Here is a 22,860-nt window from a genome sequence, read left to right as displayed (position 1 = left end):
ATTGAACCGATTGCCACAAATGAGTTAACATTTCTCATTTCAATTCTATTTTTTAATCTATATTTTTGTTTTACTTTCATTTTTTATTTTTCTTATTCAGCTTGAATTCTCTTTGTGTCAATTCCATTTCATAATCCAAATCATTAATCTCTAGTATCATTTGTTTGACTGACATGACAGTTCTAGTTTTGTCGCTGTCCCCAGAACTGTTGAATAGCTTTAGCGTGTTCCTGCCTAAACTCACGTAGCCATTATGTACTTAAGGTGTTGACATGATGACATCGGGCAAGAGATAGGACGCTAACACAGGATGATAAACGATTCATTATCTCTCTAACCCGATAAGGGCAAGACTATAGAGTGGCAATGAGATTTTGCTTCGCTACGTGTGATAGAGAAAGATATTTATTTCTGTCAATGACATAGTGCTAGCTCTCAGCAAGGCAAAGTCGTGATGACAAGTTCTTACACACATAATCTGCTTGTCAAAGCTCTACCTGACAAAGCAACGTATGAAATGACTGCTGTTTATCAGTGTTCCATACTTAACATTTTCCTTTTCTCCTTAGATTCAAATATTATGGAGCTGTGTATATCGGTATCGAGTAAAATAGGGAAAAGGGGGAGTGCAAGGAATCCATAACTGTTGCAGCTTTTGTTTTCAATTTATAAAACGTTTTGTAAATATCCAGTTATGAAATTCGCCATTAGTTTCAAATAATATTTTGATTTTGTTGTTGTTTATTTTATTTTATTTTTTTGTTTGGGGGGGGGGGGGGGGGTTGAGTATCTACTACAAACATACTGATTTTTATTTTGATATTTGGACGTGTTTGAAATGGAAGCAAGGATCTTGTATTTGAAAAAGAAAGAAAGATGAAAGTGCCAGTAGGGATAAAGAATGATTATAAATATCCACATTCATACCTCATTAAGTTCGTTTGACCTTTTTTTCTACTTCAGAATGATTTGAGTGCGCAATGTAATAACATTCCTTGTGAATCTGAAGTATACAGAATTCAGCAACTAGAGTTTCTTTCGGCGAGTATGTGGGGTACTTTAATAGCCTAAAGTATGAATCAAGAACATTTCAATAAATAGCTTTCTAACATTACTACACGCATGTATATTGATCAATTGTTTTCTCAAGTTCCGCATGTATGTAATTAAAAGCTTGAACTCTTTGGAGTGCTCGATTGATAATTACCTTCCCGACAGCGCAGTTGCAATTAACACTCTTAAAGTACATGAGAGCCAAAGCATTTTGATTAATTTCCTTACCCTCTCTCTTTGTCGTCCATCGCCTGTAACACATGAAATAATTACGTGATTAAAGAATAATAGCAATTCTACCTGCCTGCCTCGACATTCATGATATATTGAATTGTCTGTGGCACTATTTATCTCATGACTAGCTGTACTAGCCAAGGGCAATTTAGTACTTGTATTGCTGGTCATCTAGCGAACGAGAAGCCTTTTGAAGCTACCTCCTTCTCTCCACTCTCATCTCATCTCATCTTCATCTTGCGATCGTCGTCAGGACACAAGGGTGCTCGGCGTTGATGGGGTTTGAAGTGGAGGAGGCCCCCTTGTGGCTGCGTCAGGTCATTGTGAAAGGGTCTCATCATTGCTATGAGCTGTGAAGGCTGTCGTCATAGCGTGTCACAAGTAATCTGTAATATTTGACCATACTGATTGGCAATGCAATTTAGTTTGAAGTGAAGTGAATATTATGCATGAGTGAAATATTTTAAATATAGGGTTTGAGATCTGAGAAGGACTTGTTGTTCATATCTTTTTGCAGTGCTTCTATTTATGAAAGAGAAACATTTCATCATTTTTTCTGCTTCATCCAAATGTACTCGTAATTGGGTTTTGTCCTCGGCTATATCTTTTTCTTTATGCAAGTTTGGTTTTTCTTAAAGACAGAACCTAATATCACACATATATTAAACTTAATGATTTTGTACCTATAATCCAGCATTATTTCAGCTCATTTTTGTGTTTCACTATATTTAAGGCTCCAATTTCAATAATATATTTTATTACGGTACTTGCTGTTCTACTTAAGAAACCATACTTGATATTTTTTATTCTGTGAGAAAAAGAAACACCTTCATTTCTTGTAAAACTAGACTACCCACACATGTTCCAATGCTACCAGTAGATAGCTCATCCCGGAATTCGGCTGAAAGTAGTCCTTTAGTTTGAGATACCATGAACAAAACACTCTATCCTACTATCCCTTACCTCAGCCATCTCTATTGTTATTCATTTGCCAGCTGTGTTCAAGCAGTTTGCTATCCTAACATTTCCCCGTAATGTTGGTGCCTTTTTTGGAAATTGTAAAGCTTTCCAGAAGGAACAAAATATATATCGCCTTATTTAAGATGGTGGTATTAATCAGTACAGCATATTACAAATAATGTCAATATTAAGTAATTTCTGTATATAATGATGGTGCTTTCTTAAGTTTGTTGTCCTTCCTTGCATTACTCATTTCTTGGTTGTATAACACCTGCTTTAGCGACGGCGGTAGATTACTCATAGGCATTATGTAATCATATTCCTAATATCAACCCTGGACCATAAAATACCTAAGCCATAACCCTAACTCCTAACCCTAACTCCTAACCCTAACCCTAACCCTACCCCTAACATATATATTAGCTAGAATAAAGCCTAAACTATAGCATTTGTTACAGGGGCAAATGTTAGATTTCCCTTATCTTATTTCAACCAAACTGAATAGCAACATGGATCCACACCTGTAAACTATAGATGCCCAACACACCTTGAACTCCAGGACTCGGTCGGTCCTAGCTGACTGGCTTGTTGATAGAATGGTATTGATGCAATGTCTGTGTTCGATCATTTCATTTCCCCATTCATTGTGATAAGATACGTGATGTAATCCCCTTGAGCGGGTCTCAGTTGCGCTAGATTACAAATAATAGCACATTGGTATTCAGTGTGGTGAGTGTGTTTGAGTAAGGACCGATGGTTAGCATTCATGAAATAAGAAATTCAATCCAAAGCGATGCTTGTTTTTTATGCTTGGAAATAGATGGCATGGTAAATGGAGAGGTTGATGCGGAGAGAAAAGCATTCCCATCAATTATTGAAGTACAAACTGAGACCCATTACTAACACATGCTCGGTTCTGCTATGGCGACATAAATTCAAGAGGAGTATGTACCGTCATGCTAAGACACAACTGTAGACGGGCGATGGCTTAATCACATTTGCAAAGGCACCCAACACCATGTGCTTGCATAACCCCACCATCGACTGACTGTGTGCAATCAGAGCTGCTTCTACATGCTCTTACATGGCTGTGCATACTTGCCCAAATTTCATTAATCAACGGCTCGTGCCACCAAATTCCGCACTTACCGAGGCTTTGCCTCTTTCCCTCTCATCCTTTTTATTTCTTCCCTCTCTCTTTCCCTCCGTCTTCTTGGCTCTCCCTCTGTTCTTTCTCGCTTAAGTGCACTAAAAGGGGTTGTGAAATATTTATCATCGCTCCATCTCTTCGCAATCAGAAATTACATGCACGCTCCTCGCCCGTGCACAGTCACGACCCGTCCAAATCCATTCGGCTCCCGTCCCGCGACACCCGAGATGGTTCCAGAGCAACCAGCGAGATGCGCAGCAATGATGATTGCGGCTGATACCTCGCCAAAATTCTTCCATTAGTGCTTGTCATGTTCAATAAAGACGCCTGATAGCTATTTATTAGCATGCCCTGTTGTAGATGGGTCGGAAGCCGAGGGGGGTCGCGACACCTTTGGATTATGTATGCTTACCGTCCTGTACCTAAGGAGAGAGAGAAGATGGGCTGAAGTATCAGGATTAGTCTCTTGTTACAGACACTTGTTCTATTTTTCCATCATGTGATTTGAGCAGCAAGGTCTACCTTGTGTGAGTTTTGTAGGGAAGTTGGTAGAAGATGTGGAGATATACAGAGATGATGATGATTATGATGATGGGAATGATGGTGTTGATGATCGTAATGGTGATAATGATTATGGTGATGATGATGATTATGATGGTGTTGATGATCGTAATGGTGATAATGATTATGGTGACGATGATGATGTTTATGTAGATGTTGATGGTGGTGATGTTGAGGGATAGATTAATTTATAAACATGAAATGTAGGATACTAGTGGATAATGACGATCACATCGATAATAGTAACTAAGGTTTAGGGATCAGCTTGCTGCAGCAGAAAACTGGCATTAGGCATATCTTTAATCAAGAAATACCCATAGGAGGTCTTTATCTTTCTTGTATATATCCTAATCATAGTGTCTATTCAGTATTCCTGGTTCAAAGGATTTTATACTGTTCATTAAAATTTATTTTAAAAAACAAAAATTAAAGTAAGATTAATACTTTATTTTTACATTCAGAACAAACCAGACAAGAATATCAAATATCAAATGCAATATTTTGTGGACACCTACACAAATGAAGATGCTTGAGTGGAGATGGGTAGCACCTGCTTATAGATGGATCAAAGGGTTCTGAGCTCGTTGAGACTAGCATCTCACCTCACCCCGCAGGTCATCCCTAGCTAGCTCTTCCAACCAAGAACCTGATGAAGATGGTGTTGCTTTGATATGACAGCTGTGAAGATACTCTTAGTAGGGAATTAGTACTAATGGCTTGATGAATGAGTCTGAGGATTACTTGCTCTGTCAAATCAAAGCATAATCATTAAACACTGCCTCAAGTTCATCCACCAGAGGACTACTGGATACATATATATGCAGACTAGACTGGACATACTTGTTGCCCATAGTACATTGAAGGTAATGTTACCGGCTGGTGATTATTAGGCCATGTTGTGTACTGTATTATGATGCAGGTAACGTTAAACACTGGAAACTGTTCACTTCTTGAGACGGTTTTGGTAGAGGCTATCATGTTTTCTCATCTGTTTTCCTTTAAAGTAGAGAAGAAAAACAGACAATAAAGAGTACATTTTTCTAAAAAATGTAACTAGAAATACAAGAAGTATTTCTGATAACCATTTTATTACTATCTAGCCCCATACATGGACATTTGTGTAATATTTTGTAACTGTCTAAAATGATAGTTTTTTTTGTGTGTGTGCTGAGTCTGAGAGGAACGAAGCCAATAAATCTATAAAGCTATATGTGTAAAGCACATTTCCAAGAATGGCTTAAGATTTTGAATTTACTGAGGGGGTTCATTTTGTAAAGGACTATATACTGTTCAAGGACACAATGGAAACAGAATTTAATCTTCATTGTCTTTATGGGTAGAGTAAAGTTAAAGATGGATTTTTAAAATACTATTCAATAAGAATTTTGACAGTGAAATATTTAATCTATGCTCTAAATATATTTCTGTCTTCTCTGTTTTGAAATGTAAGAAATGTATTCCTATGCCATGTAGATATTACATTCTTAGTTAATTCCTGTAGGATGGATGCCACATACAGAAAGAATGTGTAATGCATAGACATTGTGGTTATGTGTTTTAAGCTTTACAGTGCTTTTGTATGCTTCTGACTATACATTTCACATACTGACTACAAGTCAATTGAAACACATTGCCTGATCAGATTCTCTAGACCCTAGAAAGGCATTCCATCCTGGACTTCAACCTATGTTGTGGGCAATTAATAAATCGCTTGAGGGACAAAAGATAGTGGTCAAATAACCCATCTTCAACGATATATTGCGGGGCACTGTAAGGCATCATCTTCTCATGCTCTAAGTGGTTTTCCCCTATGGGCGACACTTGAGCCGCGCTGAACAGTTCTAACTGTATCACGGGTCCTTGTGGCGAAGAGCAATCAAAAGACGATGGGCTCGATTAGATATGTTTCTAGGATTCGGTATCGGTCTCTATCACTTCAGACCAGCTAGCAGGACATAAGGGCAAGCTGCAAAACGGGTCAAGAAGAGCCCTTGTGGCCTAACTTAACGATAAAGTTGTTTCCGTGAATCACTTTGTCTTCAAGTGTTCATGGTTTTTGATGGAACCCCAAGATAATTAAAGAGGTGTCAATTGAGGTCTTGACATTTTTCTTTTTCTCTCGTCGCACTCACAAGCTGATTAGAATCATAATCTATCCCACTGTTTTTCAACTTGTTTAAATCACGGTACCACAATATTAAACAAAATATATATAACTTAATTGCTCTTGCGGCACCCTCTAATGATAAAGCACTGATATATCCAAACTTCTCATTTCTGTAAAGAACTGTTTCATTAACTTCAAATTGCAATAATCAATATGATTATAAGTCTTCCTTTCTCGTGACTTAGTTTTCATTTTCGACTGCAAATGAGTTGGATTACAAGTTGGCCCCAATGCGACATGAGGATTGATTATTCAGCGTTATTAAATCCTCAGTTCTATTTGAGGTGACAAACGCACAATTGATCTCTCTTTATTGTACCAAATTATGTGAGGTCTCCCTGAAAAGCGGCCGTGTTGACGCAGTGGTTTAGATTTCTTATTGATCCAGTTGTTAGTTTCACCCTTCAAAATTACATTGTCTCTTGCCTTACCCGCGTGGCACGGAACTCCATCCCGAAGCGATCGCTGCTCTTGTTTTAAACGCAAACAAACTCCACTTGGAAGACAGGATATTGATCAGGCAAAATTTGAGATAGAAAAAAATGGTCGTCTTTCCCTGCTGTGGTTTATTGTTGCTGTATGGCCAGGGGAAATCATTATTTTGTGCTTTCATCTTGCACAGTCCTAATGAATACAAATATGTATGTCAAAATAAAGGGGACAATTGACCATGTGGCTACTTTCTAAAAACAAATTTGTATAGGATGATCATGGACTGCTTGTATAGTGTACTGAGCCTTCCAACAAAAATATAATATTTTGAAAGTATGTTTGCAAAGGTTTCATGCTCCAATTTCAATTTTTATCTTGGGTGTCACTCATATTACAACCAGTATACTTTGAGAGCTATGAGAAGCAACTCAAGCTCCTATTTCAGGATCTTTTGTTTCAAGAAGAGCATCAGGATGTGCTCCTTATGGAGTGTATGGTCAGAACAGGGTTTCACTTTTATTAAAGTGGAATCAAGTTGTAATTAAGACGCCTGGCGCTGGTATCATTCATGATATTCATAAAATGAGCTTATTCTAAAATTGCGTTTGATTGCTTTGGTTTTAATGCTTGTTTAGATTTTAACAAACAATGTTGAAAGAAACACAAGTAGGGACTGTATATATAGTAAAAAGGATCATATCATTGAAGAAACATTGTGAAATTAATCTGGTAAGGAGGGAAGTGTCAATAACTAAGATAAAGCAGCTCAAGCTTTGGGGTTTATAGTTGATTGAAAGTAAGAAGAATATCCTGCTTTCCAGTTTACAATGAAAGAAGCTTGAAAAACATCATTAATTAGATGTCATTAGATGTCATTAGACTTCATGCGTATGAACATGACCATGAGGTGTGGCATCATGTGGTAAAGCTGTATGACAAAGCCATAGTGCATATGACTCATATTGTGTGTGACTTTCTATGATTTAAAGTGGGTCAGACATATACATGTATCGTTTTTTAATTTCTGAGGTGAAGACAAAGTGCATCTCTGGACTGGTTGAATTATTGTACCTAGCCCTGTGCAAATCCTGCCCCCAAATTCCCATTTTACAATTACCTCTCTCCCTTCTGCACTGTACATGATCACTTCTGCAAAATGGCATGTTTGTCCCGTATTTTTCTGTTCTATTTGCGAGGGAATTTTATTTTGCCTGCACCGTCTTTTCTTCTCGTCTTTTCCTCTGTTTGAACCAGGTCATGATACAATGCATGTCAACAGAATTTGATATACCTTCTTGCAAGCAGAAGCTGAGAAAATAAAACAAAGATTATATTAGATGGGATGGATGCTTGGAAAGAAGGATCTGACACATACTCTTGATTAGGATGGTAACCCTTCCTTAGCAAGCAGAGGCTGTTTGAGCTCCATCGACAACATCCACACAAAAGCATGGAAGACAGATATTGACTTGTTACATTTAAGCTGCCCTCTATTGTTGGGACACATGTCAATCAGATCCCAGGTCTGAATAGATCCCCGTCGAGCTAATATTAGGACGATATCGACTTTGAAAGGAGTCTGTTTGGCTGAAATTTTGGATGGATGAAAATTGATAGGCTACCAAACAAAGCGAGTGTGCATGAATAGAAAGCAATACTTGCTCACAATTTTTTTTGTGTGGAAAAGGGAGCATTAATTACAGGCAGCGATTGTTCAGAAGAGTTCCTGTAAATGGGTCCCTGAAATGCAAAGGGTTTGGCATAGGATTTGCTGGCAGTAATCAAACAGGCTAATAACGTACAATTACGGACGAGCGTGTGGCTTTGAATAGAAGCTTGGGTGTTTTAATCGCAGGGCGTGTTGAAATAGAGGATCTGATTTATTATCAGCTCAAATTGGCTTGTCACCTTACCTTTAGGGTTGAGTATTGTTAAAAGCATGTACACTCTGTTGATTTTAATACCTCAATTCTCTCTCCCTTCTTCCGTCCATCTCTGTCTGTCTGTCTGTCTTTCTGTCTGTCTCTGTTTCTCTTTTTTACACACAAGTTCCCATTTTTTCTTTCATTTTAATCTCTTTCCCGTTCTGTCTCTCCAATTTGTCTTCTCATATTTTACATCCTGTTTAACATTATTTTATTTTCTATCATTACCTTTGTATCAAACATCATGATTGCCACACATGTCTCACTCAATCTCTCTTACAAAGACCCCGTAAATGAGGCTAGTACGTGTTCCAGTCTCATACTACAAATTCTTTTCTAAAATATATCTATAAAGGTGGCCTTTATGTGAAACCTTGTAGATCTCAATTGCTTTCTTATTTCTGATAAGCAGATTAAGAGCAACGAGATTCATCATCAAGCCCTCTTGAAACTTTCTATCTTCTTGCAATGCATCAATCATTTCTTTTCACTCTCTTAATCTCTCTCTATCTCTCTATTTCTGCTTTATTCAATATTTTCTGGCTTCCATAAATTTTGAGATCTATGTTCCAAATATAGGCCTGTATTAAAGCTATATTATCTATCAAATCTGTTTAGAGCCAAAAGGGCATTAACTCAGTGTTGATTGTATGTGGGATAATGCCTCCAAACACCCTTCTAGTTCTCTGCGGATGAAGATATATTGTATCTGTCTTAGTGAAGATCATTTGTGTTCATAACCTAAGCTTCCATTTCAAGTCCAAGATAACTATTCTCTAGGCTCTTCAAATCTTTAACACTTTTAAATCCATTAAAAGCAATGATTAAGAAGGGTTTAGGTGTAACCATCTCAAGATAATCTTTGTTTTCCGACAAGGAATAGAGACATGGACTTTGGTAAAGCCTGTGTATTGGTAATCCCAAGTATCTTACCCAATATTCCTTTCTGAGATTCTGTTGACTTCACTTGATAAATAGCTATCAAGTTTGTTTATTCTCTATACAATCAGAAGCAATTTTGATGTTAAAAATAACCAGGATTTGTTGGTTGTGTTCTATTATCCTTTATTCATCTGTATTTCTTTTCAAAAGCTCCTTTGGCATTAAGAATTATATTACTTAGCTTTTAGCATAGAATTAATTTTTGTTGTTTTGCTTATATTTTCCAGGATTGAATTTGAGTTTATAATTGAAAACACATGAACACCCATCAGATTCAACAATATTTTGTTATGTAAGATTGACGCTTAAATCCAATTTAACTCTCCCTCTCTTAGCCTTTATTTTGTGAGTTCTTTAAAGTTTTTTTCTTTTTAAACTGTGTTGAGTTGAGATAGATCGAGAGTAGATATTGCTAGTTTTTTGGTAATATGACATTTGTAAAATGTTGCATTTGCTCACCTCCAGTAGTGAAGGGAGAAACTGAAACTGAATTCCTTGTTTGACAATCGCCACCCAAAGAACATTCTCTCGATTGTTAGGCAACCGGCGCAAATATTTTGCCGATGAACCGTGTGCGGAGTGTCAACACACCGCATATTGGATTGCTTGGGTCCCGGCGTGTCGCAAAGTCGTGTCCTAGGGTCGGGTTTCGCAGGCTTATTAACTGACTATTACCCTGCTCAAACACTCGGAGGTGCATTATTTCACGAAGCGTCCGCCAATCACCCCCCTTGCTTTTGGGAGGAGATGCGGGATGTGTGCAGCAGCGTGCCGGGTTTCATATCGGCTGGCACCGCAACCGCACCGGGATTAACTCCTTTACTGCTAATTCAATCAGTGGGATGGCTTGTAAAGAGGATTGGTGTGTTGAAAGGCTAGTCCAATAAGCGAATCCCCTTGATCAAATGAGATACCGTTTCTCTTTGGCTCGTCTTTGCAATGTTCTCTGTTCCAAGTGCAGATTATCACTTCAACAAACCATCTCTCACAAGAAGTTGCTTTTTTGAATGCATGTACTTCTACAATGAAAACCTGTTCCAATTATTAAAGCCAATACTTGCAAAGACTGTCCCTTGTGATGTATCTCAATACTTGACATCTTGTGTAATCTCACAATGAGAGCAGTTATACAGGGCTGCCAATTTAAAGGGGTTATATTACACGGCTCAACACTGAACAGGCACCGGGACACATTTTCAAAACAGACTCTAAAGCTTAAAAACTGGAGCCCCTTCCACAAAAAAGTTAGTGTGATCAGAACCCTGTACATAAGTTTAAACCCACAGCTTCTGGCTGAATTTTAATAGGAATTTGAAACTCATTCCTTCTTTTATCAAATCAGAAACAAGTAATTTTAGAAATATAGGCATTGTCCCTTTTAGCTATGTACAGCTTTAACATGTTCATATTTATATAAGAAATAGCCATAACTTGTTTACTTCATTACAGTTTCTGATTTGTAAAGAAATATATCTAGTCATATCGCTGGAGGACTTCTGACTGCGAGCCAATGTCACATATCACAAACATTATTGAAAATCTGAAAAGGAATTCTATACCCAGCCAATATCATATTAAGACCTAATTGAATTATGTCCTGCAGATGGTGATCACATTACAAGTGTGTGCTTCCGTAGTTAAGAACCAGTGGGTGCGAAAGATCTGCAAAACGATAACGCATTGCACCGTTGTGGAAGTTATTCCATATTCACCAAGTAGACTTGCCACTTACATGTTGGCCTAGATGTGTTATCGAAATCACTCATCGAGGATGCATTTTGAATTGGAGGTGTAAATACCTTGTCATTCCTGATTAGGTTGTTACTGTGCAGTCGTGTTGGTCAATTTTAAACATGTTATTCAGTAACCATGGTAATAAACCCGTTGGAACTTAATTCATGCATCTATTTTGTCTCCCACCTTCTCCAAAGACAAATTAATGACGATAAAAATCACCTTGTTTTATTATTGGTACTGCTGTTTATGCCGTTTACCCAAGCTGCAGGTTTCACGAGCACAGTTTCTTGTGGACTTATGTCACTGTAAGTGCCCATGTTATTTTTCTTCTGCATGGGAGAGCAGCAATATAATATGAAAGAGATCCGGTTTATCTGACTGAAAGTAACTGCATTCATGTAGTAGGTCCTTGCATAGATTGAACATGTGATGGTGTAGAGGTGACCTGGTCAAGTGGTTTAAAGGATTTGAAATGCGCAAGTTGGTGGTTCAATACTCAGCACACCATTTATGCCCTTTAGTATATAGTTAGATATTTGTATCTGTATTACTTCTCTCCACCAAGGTTTTAAATGGCTACCCAACAGAATGTAAACATCAGTTTGTGTAGTCATCATTGTGTGTGTCTGTAAAAAAAGAATTATGATGATTGACAAGAATGCTCCTCAAGGAGTGGGGAATGTGCACACATTGTGTGCTGGCAAGCGTGAATCCGATGACGAGGGAACGAGCAATGATACAGGATGTTTTGACAGTGCTTGGAGACATTGCACATGTATTAAGGGCTATATGAATCCACGATATTATATTATTATGGTGGACGGAAAATATCAGTGTTTTAATGGAAGAGAGAGAGAGATAGAGAGGGGGGGGGGAGGGGGAGGGGGAGGGGGGAGGGGATGGGAGAGGGGAGAAAGCAAGAAGGAGTGAAGACTGTAGAGAATAAGATTTGATAACTCAAGGAAAGGAAGTGATTGATTACTGGGGATGCCATAAATTTCACAAATTGAAAAATTATGGTAATGGATACTATATACCCGGAACAACCTTGCCATTGATATATGACGTTATGATAATGTCTGAAATGAAGTTATCATTGGGCATTAGCTTCTCTTCTTTCCTTGTCTTTTGTCTCCTTTTATTCCCTTTCTCTCCCTTTTAAGCGAGCCCTTCTTCTTTCTTGCTTGAAGAATTTCTCTGTATTTCCTTATCTTTATGGAGGGAAAAAACGGGTTATCGTGTTATATTAAACCTACATTTTTATCTTATTTTTTTTAAAAACATACTCCCTCTTCTCTCTATCTCTCTCTTTTCTCTCTCTTTCTCCCTCTCTTTATCTCTCTCTCTCTCTCTCTCTCGCTTTCTCTCTCTTTCTCTCTCTCTCTCTCTCTCTCTCTTTCTCTCTCTCTCTTTCTCTCTCTCTCCTTTCCCCAAGTTTAATGATACCGGTAGTTTGGAAATGCTTAAGGAAATCTTCCTAATCCTATCCCACAAATCAGTTTCCTTTCTATCCATGGTTTATATGAAAGGAAAATTAAATCAATAGTAGAGATCTGGAGACATGCATGCATGGCCTACAGAAGTTATGCCACTTTAGGCACTACTAATGAAATTTAGATTGTTGGAATATATAAATGTAAGATTTATTTCCCATTGGCTTTACAAACAATATAAAAACAGTCACAAACAATACCCTTTCAGCTCCATTATGTTTATCATATCACTTGTATGAGTTTTGTTGTTGAGGAGATATTTCAAACAGAATGAAATTCATATAGCTTTCTCTAATGGCCTAAAGAGTGATAACTTATGACACTTTGCATTGAGGCTGCCCGCAGACAACATGTTCTGTTTCATAAGGAGAAAACCATAGGACCTAGGAATATGTGATGATGATAAGATCTTGTTTGATCAGAATTCTCGCTTTTCGTAACTTTCTCCTCAAAGTCCCTTGCACTCTTTCAAGTGTTCCTTCGTCAGTACTTCCCCAACCTTGCGAACGAACGGGTTCATCTTATCAAGGCAATAGTGGTTAACACTTTGAATGTTGTGATATCAACATCTAGAAGGAGGGCTAGGTGTTTTTGTTAACTTCTCTGTGGCTTGTTTATGGTTGGTATGTAACAGTATCAGACGGCTGTCATCTACCCCAGTCAATAAATGTGTTTACTCTCTCCATCTCTCCCACCGTATCTCCATCTCGTCCCAAGAAAAACAGAGCTTGATGTGGTCTGAGAAAACCTCTCCCTCGCCCGTCTCAGCTATCAGGAAACGAAAGCCTAGACAAACCTCTCCACGCTGTGCGGCTGCTCTGTTTACCCTCAGCTTGCAATCGTACCCTCTTATCGCCGATCGGAGAACCCAAACGAAAGCCTCTTCACGTTTCCACTCGCACCACTCTCATAACTCCTCGTTTCCTGTGCAAAATATATACTCTGTTTCAACGAGATACTTCAGTTGCGGGCCCTCGTTCATCACCTTGCCTCTCCATCTAGGAGAAAGAGGGTGGGGTAGCAAAGATGGGGTAGAGAGAGAGAGAGAGAGAGTGCCCTTGCGCAAACGTTATGCTTGATGCTTCGTATCGTTTACTATATCTCTGGGCAGTTTTGTTACCCAAACTCTGTCCGGATGCTGACTTCTCGCACCTGATGTTGGTCTCCGTTTCTTTAATTTCCTCCAAACCGCTCTTCTGATTTGGGTTTCCAACGAGCGGGATAATGTTTCCAAAACGTAAGACAGATCTTGATGAAGATAAAAAAGAAAAGAGAGTAGGAAGAAATGAAGAGATAGAGATAGAAAGAGAGAGGGGCAGGAGGAAGGAGAATTGTGTCAAGCAGGAGCTGTGTATATTGAGCCAGCCGGCGCTCTAAGGGATTCCATAATGGCAATATAGGGGTTTAGAAGTGCGAACTCGATGAGTTATCTGGCCGGGAAACGCATCTCAATTTCCTCCCCTGGCTGGAACGAATTCATCATTCATACTCGGGATCTCACAGTTTAAAAACACTAAACAGGCAGGGTGCAGATAAAGCATAATCAATATCTCAACGATTTACCACAAGGTCGAACTCCTCCGTTTCTTAGGACGGAAAAGTAATTTTCGATTGCAATTTTGGCTATCAATACCCGTCCTGCCTGGATAGCAGCGCTATGCCCCCCTTGACAGGCTCTTGAATAATTTGCCCTTTTCTCTCTTACACTTTGAAAGGGTATTGAATGTCTTCTACTTACTGGATGTTGTGTGCAAAAGCCCTAAAGGACAACCCATTTGTGCATAAACTTGGGTTTGGAAAGGGAAATAAGAGCCGCGGACTTGCGTCGATTGTTAACATTTTCTTTGTCGATGTCGGGTATGTTTCAATTCCTTAGGTAATGTAAAAAATTAATAAATTGTTCATACTCTCAACACACCTGAAATGTTTCCTCTGTGTGTCCAATTTCTTTAACTATAATAGAATCTTAAATTCTAGTTTTTGCAAACAGATTTTCAAGTTTTCATTTTTCTTTATGTCTGGCTTAGGTTACAGATGCAATTTGAAATTTTAGAATATAAAAGAAAAGAAAATAAGTTAAAGGGGTAGTCCATGTTGGTTTTAATAGAAGTAGAAAACTTAAAGGAACAGATCAGTGAAAGTTTGAGCAAATTCAGATCAGAAATAGACATTTGTTGAAGTTGTGATCAATCAAACATAAATTGGCAACTCTGACATTTTCTTTCGAGCTCTTCTTTCGTTTGCTCTGTACTAAAATAAATCAGAATTTTTTATTTTCCCTTAAGAAAATGTTCAATCATGTATCCACCTCGAATATTATTATTGCAAATATGCTTTATTCAACTGTAACAAGAAAATTAAAAAGGTTATGAATTGTTATGTAAAGAGCAAATGCGAGGGTAGCTCGCTAGACACGTCATGAAGTTGCTAATTTGTGTTTGATTGATCTGCTCCTCATATTTCTGTTTTTATTAAAACCAGCTCAATATTAGAGTGGACTTTCTCTTTTTAGTTTGAAAGGGAGAAGAAGAAAAAACGAAACCCCCAAGAACCTCCGGGAAAAAAATCTTTGTTCTGCATCCATATCATTTTCAGATATTGTTCTTTCTGTAACATGTTAAGTTCCTGATTCACTTTCCATCAAGAGCCGTATTTTGCTGTTTATTTTGAACATTTTGATCTGTTAACCATAACTGGTATGATTTTGTTCTTTAGACTTTATTCTTTAGAAACTATATGAACAAAGGGGGTAGATAGAAAAACAATATCATGAAAGGGAAAAGGTAGCCCAAAAGCATTTTCTACTCCAGATTGTTTGATCTCCAAGGTGACTAATCAAGTCATCACATTAAACCTTACAAACCTGGCCGTGACTTAGTTTGTTTTCCCTCCTGGATTAAAAGAATATCAAGTTAATCATGATCAGATTTGACCCTTTAAACTGGCTCCCTAGCTGCCTGCACCCTCAGGGACCTCTGAAGCTGGATGTACAGGTTTCCCTTACAATGGAAATTTGACGACGACGTGAGTTGCAGCGTTTGTACGTCGCCTCGAGTCGCAGGTGATGTATGCGCCTTTGCTCGCAGCTGCCTCCCGACCACCGTATCAATGTCACCATTAAAGTTTCGGTGCGGCTCGCCCGTCGTTCATTATACCGTTCCTCCAGGATACCGTATTATTCTGTTGCCGTTCCTCGTTAGCGTGATTGTTGCGGGCTTGTCGGAGGAAATTAGGATATTGTATGTGCCATTAGAAACTGAAATTATTTTTACATTCAGGGGTGAGTTACCTGAAAATGGGAACCAAACATTTGGTGAACGAGGCGCTCTAGAACATCTGTTTTGAGCAGTATATCATGAGAGATGAGTTTCTTTGAGACAAACAACATTGTAGAAAGGATCTATATCCTCAAAAAATAAATGGGCTTGGTTGTATATTTGATCCCCCCCCCCACAAGTTCATAGGCTTACTTCCATTTCTATGCACTCTCATCTTCCTACACGATCTTGATTTACTTATCCTCCATTTTTCTTTTTCTACTTATTTCTCTCCTTTTCTCTGTTTATTTCATCTCCTATCCCTGACTTAATTCCTCTCCCCCTACTTTTTCCCTCCCTCCCCTCCCTTTCCTCTGCATCCTTCTTGTTTGATGTCATAGATGTTAATTAAACCTACATCAGCACTCTCATTTTGTCACATCCATTTTCTGTATCTCCATTTATGGCTTATTTTCCCTCTTGCACTAGCTAATGAGGACCCAATCCCCCCCCCCCCCCCCCATCCCAAGCACTTGCTGGTGCTGGTCCCTGAGCCCCTCCTGCGCCCCTCCCGTGCCCCTCTCTGTGCCCCTCTCATCCTCCAAATTGTCTGCCTCCATGCTCTCCTGGGTCGTCATCATATCCTCACACCAGTCACTCTCGGACTCCATCAACATCCCTCTTCTAGCTCACCCCATCCACTGCCATTACTTTCACACCAGATGCATATCAGCCTTGGGGGCCATTTTAGACCTAGCTCCATTCATCAGTGTACTCAACAATCTCCATTTTGCCTGAGCAGTGTATTCTCTGGAGCATTCGTCCTCCCAAGAAAATATTTTCCTCTGTCATTTTTGCGAAAGTACACAAATTTTTGATAGGTTTCCTGTTATGTGGGTTCCTCATTCACTCATGCGAAATTAAAAACAAACCCGGAAGGAAGACATGGGATTAAAAACATCATCATCGTTACCGGTATATCACTGCGGGTGCGAAACACTTTGCATTTATAATGAAGCCAGGCCGATTTAACTCTGTCCTCGTCCTGCTGGGTTTCAATGTGGAGTGGGTCAGTTCACATTGACTGAAAGGTTATGTGGGATGCATGTGTGATCAAGAATATTTTTGGTATTCAATGAGTTCCTGTTAGCAACGTACTAAAAAAATGGAATAATTAATCCTCTAAATGGGCCATCTAGGAAGGGTTGAACCGAACTCTATACAAAGAAAATATTATTAATATAGGCCCATACTAACAAATCATAAAGATTACTTTATGATGCACATTTCAGCAGTGGGAACATACCTACACCTAGCAACCTTTTTAGAAGTGATCACAGATAATTAGCTCTCATTATCAACATTGGTTGGTTCCGACTGAGTAGATAAGAAGCCAACCTACTGTGTCCGGGAGGGTATTCCTATTACACGGGCTAAGCGTAATTTGTAACATTCAGACAAGAGACCATAGTACCTAATGTCACTCCATTGTAAACGATTTCCACGGAATCCTGACCAATAGTGGGGAACACTTATAAATATAGCTGGTATTATACATCTAGCTGGTATTGTATGCATGATAAGTGGATGTGATGCCAATACCACCCGGTGCACTGAGCTTATGCACTAATGTGTCTCCAGTATCTGATCTGCATGGACTGATCTGATGCAGAGACTCCATGTGTTTCCATGTGTATTTCGCTACTGGTTTGCCCAGTTAGTCAAATTGAATTCATAGTCATAGAATTCAAAGAAAGATATTAGATATCCAATGCACAATATCTTTACTTCTATTCTGTTCATTTATTTATTTTTTGTTTTTTTGGGGGGGGGGGGGTATACAAAATCACTCCTAGATGATGCAGACAGCACGGTTACCATCAGACACAAAAGACAAAGTCAGATGCTTCTGTAAAACGACATTTTGGTCTCAATAGTCTACCATTAAAATTGCATCAAGTTTCCAAGCAAGGATGTCTGTTTTCATGCAGCAATTATAAATTTTGAATAGTAAGGATTAAACTTTTGTAAGAGACAGTTATATTCTAAGTTGGGGAGGGCATTGGTTTAAGCAATCTGTCTACACTTAGCCATCAAACCTGCAAGGTTTTTATCATATTAATCTGTTTTACCATCAAAAAATGTCTAAAGGGTACAAAAAGGCAGTAGAATAGGCAAGGCCAAAAGAGACAGGTTGGTAGCTAGGCATTAACTAGTGAGGAAGGATAATTGAAGTTAAAAGTGAAACTTTTAGAAATACATTCAACTAAATTGACTTTTTGTCGCACTGACAGTTTCTGCCATGCTATAAAGCTGGAATACAGATGTATCACGTCAGCTCAAGAAAGCCTTGAAGATCAACAACTTTACCAGTGAAATGAAAACAGGAGAAATCTTTTGTTTTTGAAATTGTGTGGTAATACAAACCTGCCAACCCCCCGGATAATCCGGAATATCCCGTTTTTCTGGATTTTTAGGACCCCAAAATGCGGGAGATTCCGGATTTTCAAAATTTTGATCTTTTTTTGTTGTCTTTTTGTTGTGGTTGTTGTTACTTAAGCCAAATTAAGCTTGTTTTATCATATGCCGCGATGTGAGAGTTCACGTATTGCGTGCGTTGAAAGGCTGCATGATTGAGCAGTGAATTTGTATTCGCTTTTTTGCACAGATTTACCGCGTATTGCCAGTTACGGGTACAGATTTCTTAATTTTGAAGACATACCGTGCTAAAAATTCTTAATTCTCATTTTCAAATGTTGGCAAGTATGGTAATATCACAAAAATGTGGAAATTGCAATGGAATTGAACATTTAGAAGATGAGAAACTGCTAACTCAGGGCTCCATACATTAACATAACAATTCACTTTAGACCTCCAAAACTAAGGCAAAAGGTTGAAAAGCTTACAGGGACCCCCAATATTTTGCTCAGGATTCCCAGGAAGAAAAGAGTTGATCTGAAGCCATATATTCTCACAGCAATCTGGATTTAAGTATACCAGCGAGGATATAGCAAAGCTTGTAACAATCGCAACTGTTAACTTCCAAATGATGCGGGATCTCTCCACTTTTGGTGATGCTCTGAAACCCCATTAGTCAGTCCCTCAGTCCATGAGTCCTCGTTTGAATAGTGACAGATCAATTACACACAATGGAGGACAATTACAGCCTACACAATGACCCCCCTTGTAGGTCAATTGATTGGTGTGAATCCTTGGACAATAGGAGCGCTAATCGAGTGACAACCCATTGTCCAGTCTGTCTGTGTCTGGGCTATTGACCAGTGACCATTGAAACAGCATTCCACCAAGTCTGGCCTAAGCTTGGGTCTGAGTGGGTGAGGTCATACAAGTGAGTGTCCTGATCAGAGGATTTATTCTGGACAGACCAATCTCTTCATAGCTACCTACCTGGCTAGGCTGCCACTGTCAGTTGCTGGCAATTGGCGACCACATCTGCACATCTCCTTGTTGACTTTCTCCAATTGTTTCTATTCATAGCACACTATGTATATTTGTGCTGAGTTTTTTGGTCTTGCCAGAAGTACTAGTCTTTCCATAGGTAAAGAATTTTTTTCTGACTTAGTAGACCTGAATAGTTTTTTTTTAATCCACAAGAATCTGCAAGAATGACCAGTCACTCCAGGGCTGGAAATACTGTTTGTCTGACTTTGTAAAACTGAACTACTGTATGATTATGATAATATATCACTTCAATCAAAATGAATAATAGTTTAAAACAAGAAAGAAAAATTCAATTAATTTTAATGCTGAGAAAGGAATTATAGAGAGGATTTTTAAAAGAAGTTTTCAAGCATAAAGAATGGTTAGACATGAAGGGGAGGCACTCAAAGAACTGCTGCTGTAAGAAACCAACAAGTTTGATCTGGTACTGGTTCTTTCTTGGTGGGAGTTTTATTAAATTAAAAACATAGAAAAACAAACAAATGCATTGCTCTCTGCTCCTATTATATTTGCTGCTGAAAAAAGAAAACTTTCCAAGTAAAAGGAAAGCCAGGAGACATTCAAAAGGTTTTTAACTACTGAATGGATCATAAACAAAGCATCTGAGAAAAGCGATTGAGTTTGAATTTGTTCTCTATTACAGCAACATTCCATGCACTGCCTTTTCCTTTGTTTAATTTTTAGAGTTATCAAGTAATCTGGTCCGCAGGGACTTTTTTTATTTTGAGCATAGCCAATTCTTTCATGGTATGGATGATGACTGTGTTTGGTTTGAAATGACATGGACATGGAAAATTGTTGTATCTACATGTAGATAATATTGCAAAATGACAGAAACAGCCCCCTGTGTGTGATCAAGAGCAGTTCCACAGGGGTCATTGTAGGATAAAAGTTCTGCTGCATAGGCACACTGACAATGATAAAGGCAAAGAAGTACAAGAAAGCATTAAGCTAAGAGCATCATCGACCAGGGGAACGTTTGTCATAACGTCTCCATGATGGTCCATTCCCATCATCATTAACAGGAACATTGATGATGTTTGAGAGCTGTAGAGAAGCAATTATCACTTTGTGAAAGGCTTTAAAGTCTGGTCATTTAGGTAAGTTGATGCCAATTTTGAGAGGTCATTGGAGTATCATTATGCATTGAAGCTCTGCCGTTCAGCATTTCTGTAACCTAGATAAATTGCTTCATGTTATCATTGTAGGAATAGTAGGATATCTATAGTATCCCCCCCCCCTTTTCACCATCTTTTTGAAAAATTGATCCATCTTTGTACATTGGTAAGAAATTGTTATCCCTTGTTTTTGTGGAGTTTATTGGAGACTTTTCGGCATCAAATTTCCAGTTTGCTGAAATGCATTCATTTTATTTCATTTTACTTCCTTTTACATCGTCATATTTTGTTATGGACTTTGTGCATGCTTCCCAGAGCAGAAGTGATGAAATCCCTTGTTATTCGTTATATCTATGGATATTGATAATCACCAGACTATACCTATGCTAGACACTTTGGTCCACATTCTATTCATTCAGTTAGATCAGACCCTTGATCCAACATCAAGTTTATCTAAGGAAAACTTAGATCCCAAATTAACTTCCTTTGTTAAACCGATTTATAAAAATCAAAAGTTTAAGCCAAATGTTGGCTTTCAATTTAAGTAGAAAACAAGTCTTTGATCTGTTTTGTTTTCCATTCTGGTTACATACATTGTTACTTTTTCAATGATTTGCACAATTTTCAGTCACTATCTAGTTCTGCCCTCCCCCCCTTCATACGCCACTCCCCCTTGATACGCCACTCTCCCTCCCTGTTCAGACTCCCCATTATTAGGAGGCGTAGCCATAGGAGTAACACTCCCTACAGTATGGCCCTGTTTCCCTCCCTAGGGGGATCCCCACTCCCCTAAGGTATTGATGACATAATGCTTGGCTGGTTCTCAATCACTACATCTTTAGACCTTACCCTGGCATGGTGAGGGCAGGTGGCGATAAACTCAGATTAGGTGACGGTGAAAGAGCTCCGAGTAGCAAGGGACATGATCCAACAACCAAATTGAATTGCTTGCATATCTGCGCTTTATTCGCCAGCGGTGTATGCATGTGTGACCGTCTGTATCCCGTAATGTGTCAATGCATTCATCTTGTCAAAACATGTAACAAAACATTGGAATTTTTTCTCTCTTATTTGATGGATGTGTGACAATTTGCACCACCTATTGTGGAGAAAAATTGTTTTTAGCACATTGATTCAGGTGTGCCCTAGAAAGGGTTTGATCATGAATGGGTTACAATGATGGAAGAGGGAAGGTATGCGAGAATTTTAAGAAACTTTGTATCTTTGTCATGACTTTGAGAATGTCATGGCATTGTGGTGAGATCAAGAGCGAAAGAGAGAGAGAGAGAGAGAAGGAAAAAAAAAACGTGAATAACTGTAACAAGTCTCAGCCATCCTTCACATTATCTGCCTACTCAAATTCAGCAGCGCTTCATCCCCGAACCTGAGCACTAGATATTATTTTACTCCTCTTATTGGTAATGTCTCTACTTGAGGGGGGCTCCTCTATTTGTCCTCGATATCCAATTTCCCTGCAGCTAGATCTTTAAGCAGGGTGTGAGGGCTCTTCACCGAACTCCATGTCGCGGTGAGTACGTTCTACATTGCGCCAGTGCCTATGACAGACTTATCGTGACTTGCGCCTCTCACCGCACTTTCGTCCCCTCTCTTGCATCTCACTTTCTTGCTTGCCTCTTGTTTGAAACCCTCTTCTGTCTTTCACAGCACAAGTGTTATTCACGGTGCTCTTGGAGTGTTACTGTGAAAGCCGCGGCTACGATGCGTTCTGTTTTCTCTCCCAGCGCACAAACCGTGACCAACTCTTACTCTTGCGGTTCGGTTAGAGAGGGGACGAATGAATAAAGAATGGAACTAAGGTAGAGTAAAGGATGACATGGGGCTGAAAAAGGTGAAGAAAGAAGTTTTAATGGAATCTTGAGTTTAGAGAATTCAAAGGAAGGAAACACATGTTTCAAGGTCAAGGCCCCATTTCACAAAACTTGTCATCAGTGACAAATGATAGTTTTTGTTATAAGCTAGTGAAATCCTTGCTTCTGATTGATTATCAGTTATCGAACTCTGACTCTGTTGAAAAACAGGGACGGGGTCACAAAGGAGATGCTGTATCTCCCGTAAACATATCCCTTGACATGCACAGCACCAAGCAAGACAGGAGCAGCAGCATCAAGACAATAATACATTCAGGACTTGCTTTCACAGACGGATGAAAATAAGACAAATGGATGGATTCGAATGGAATTATGGGATTCCTTCTCCTCAAATCCGCCAAATCCGCTTTGCATAATACATTCTTCCTTGGAAAGCCAGTTAACATGGGTATCCCTGCGTGGCATTAAACAGTTATTGCTGCGCATGAAGATTTTCAGAAGCTCAGAAAGGATTCTGCTCAAGATGGATTAGATTTCTTC

This window comes from Strongylocentrotus purpuratus, unplaced genomic scaffold, assembly GCF_000002235.5.
Source record: "Strongylocentrotus purpuratus isolate Spur 01 unplaced genomic scaffold, Spur_5.0 spur5_scaffold_2, whole genome shotgun sequence".
In the NCBI taxonomy this organism is placed as follows: Eukaryota; Metazoa; Echinodermata; class Echinoidea; order Camarodonta; family Strongylocentrotidae; genus Strongylocentrotus; species Strongylocentrotus purpuratus.
Note: the sequence above shows the minus strand (reverse complement) of the source record.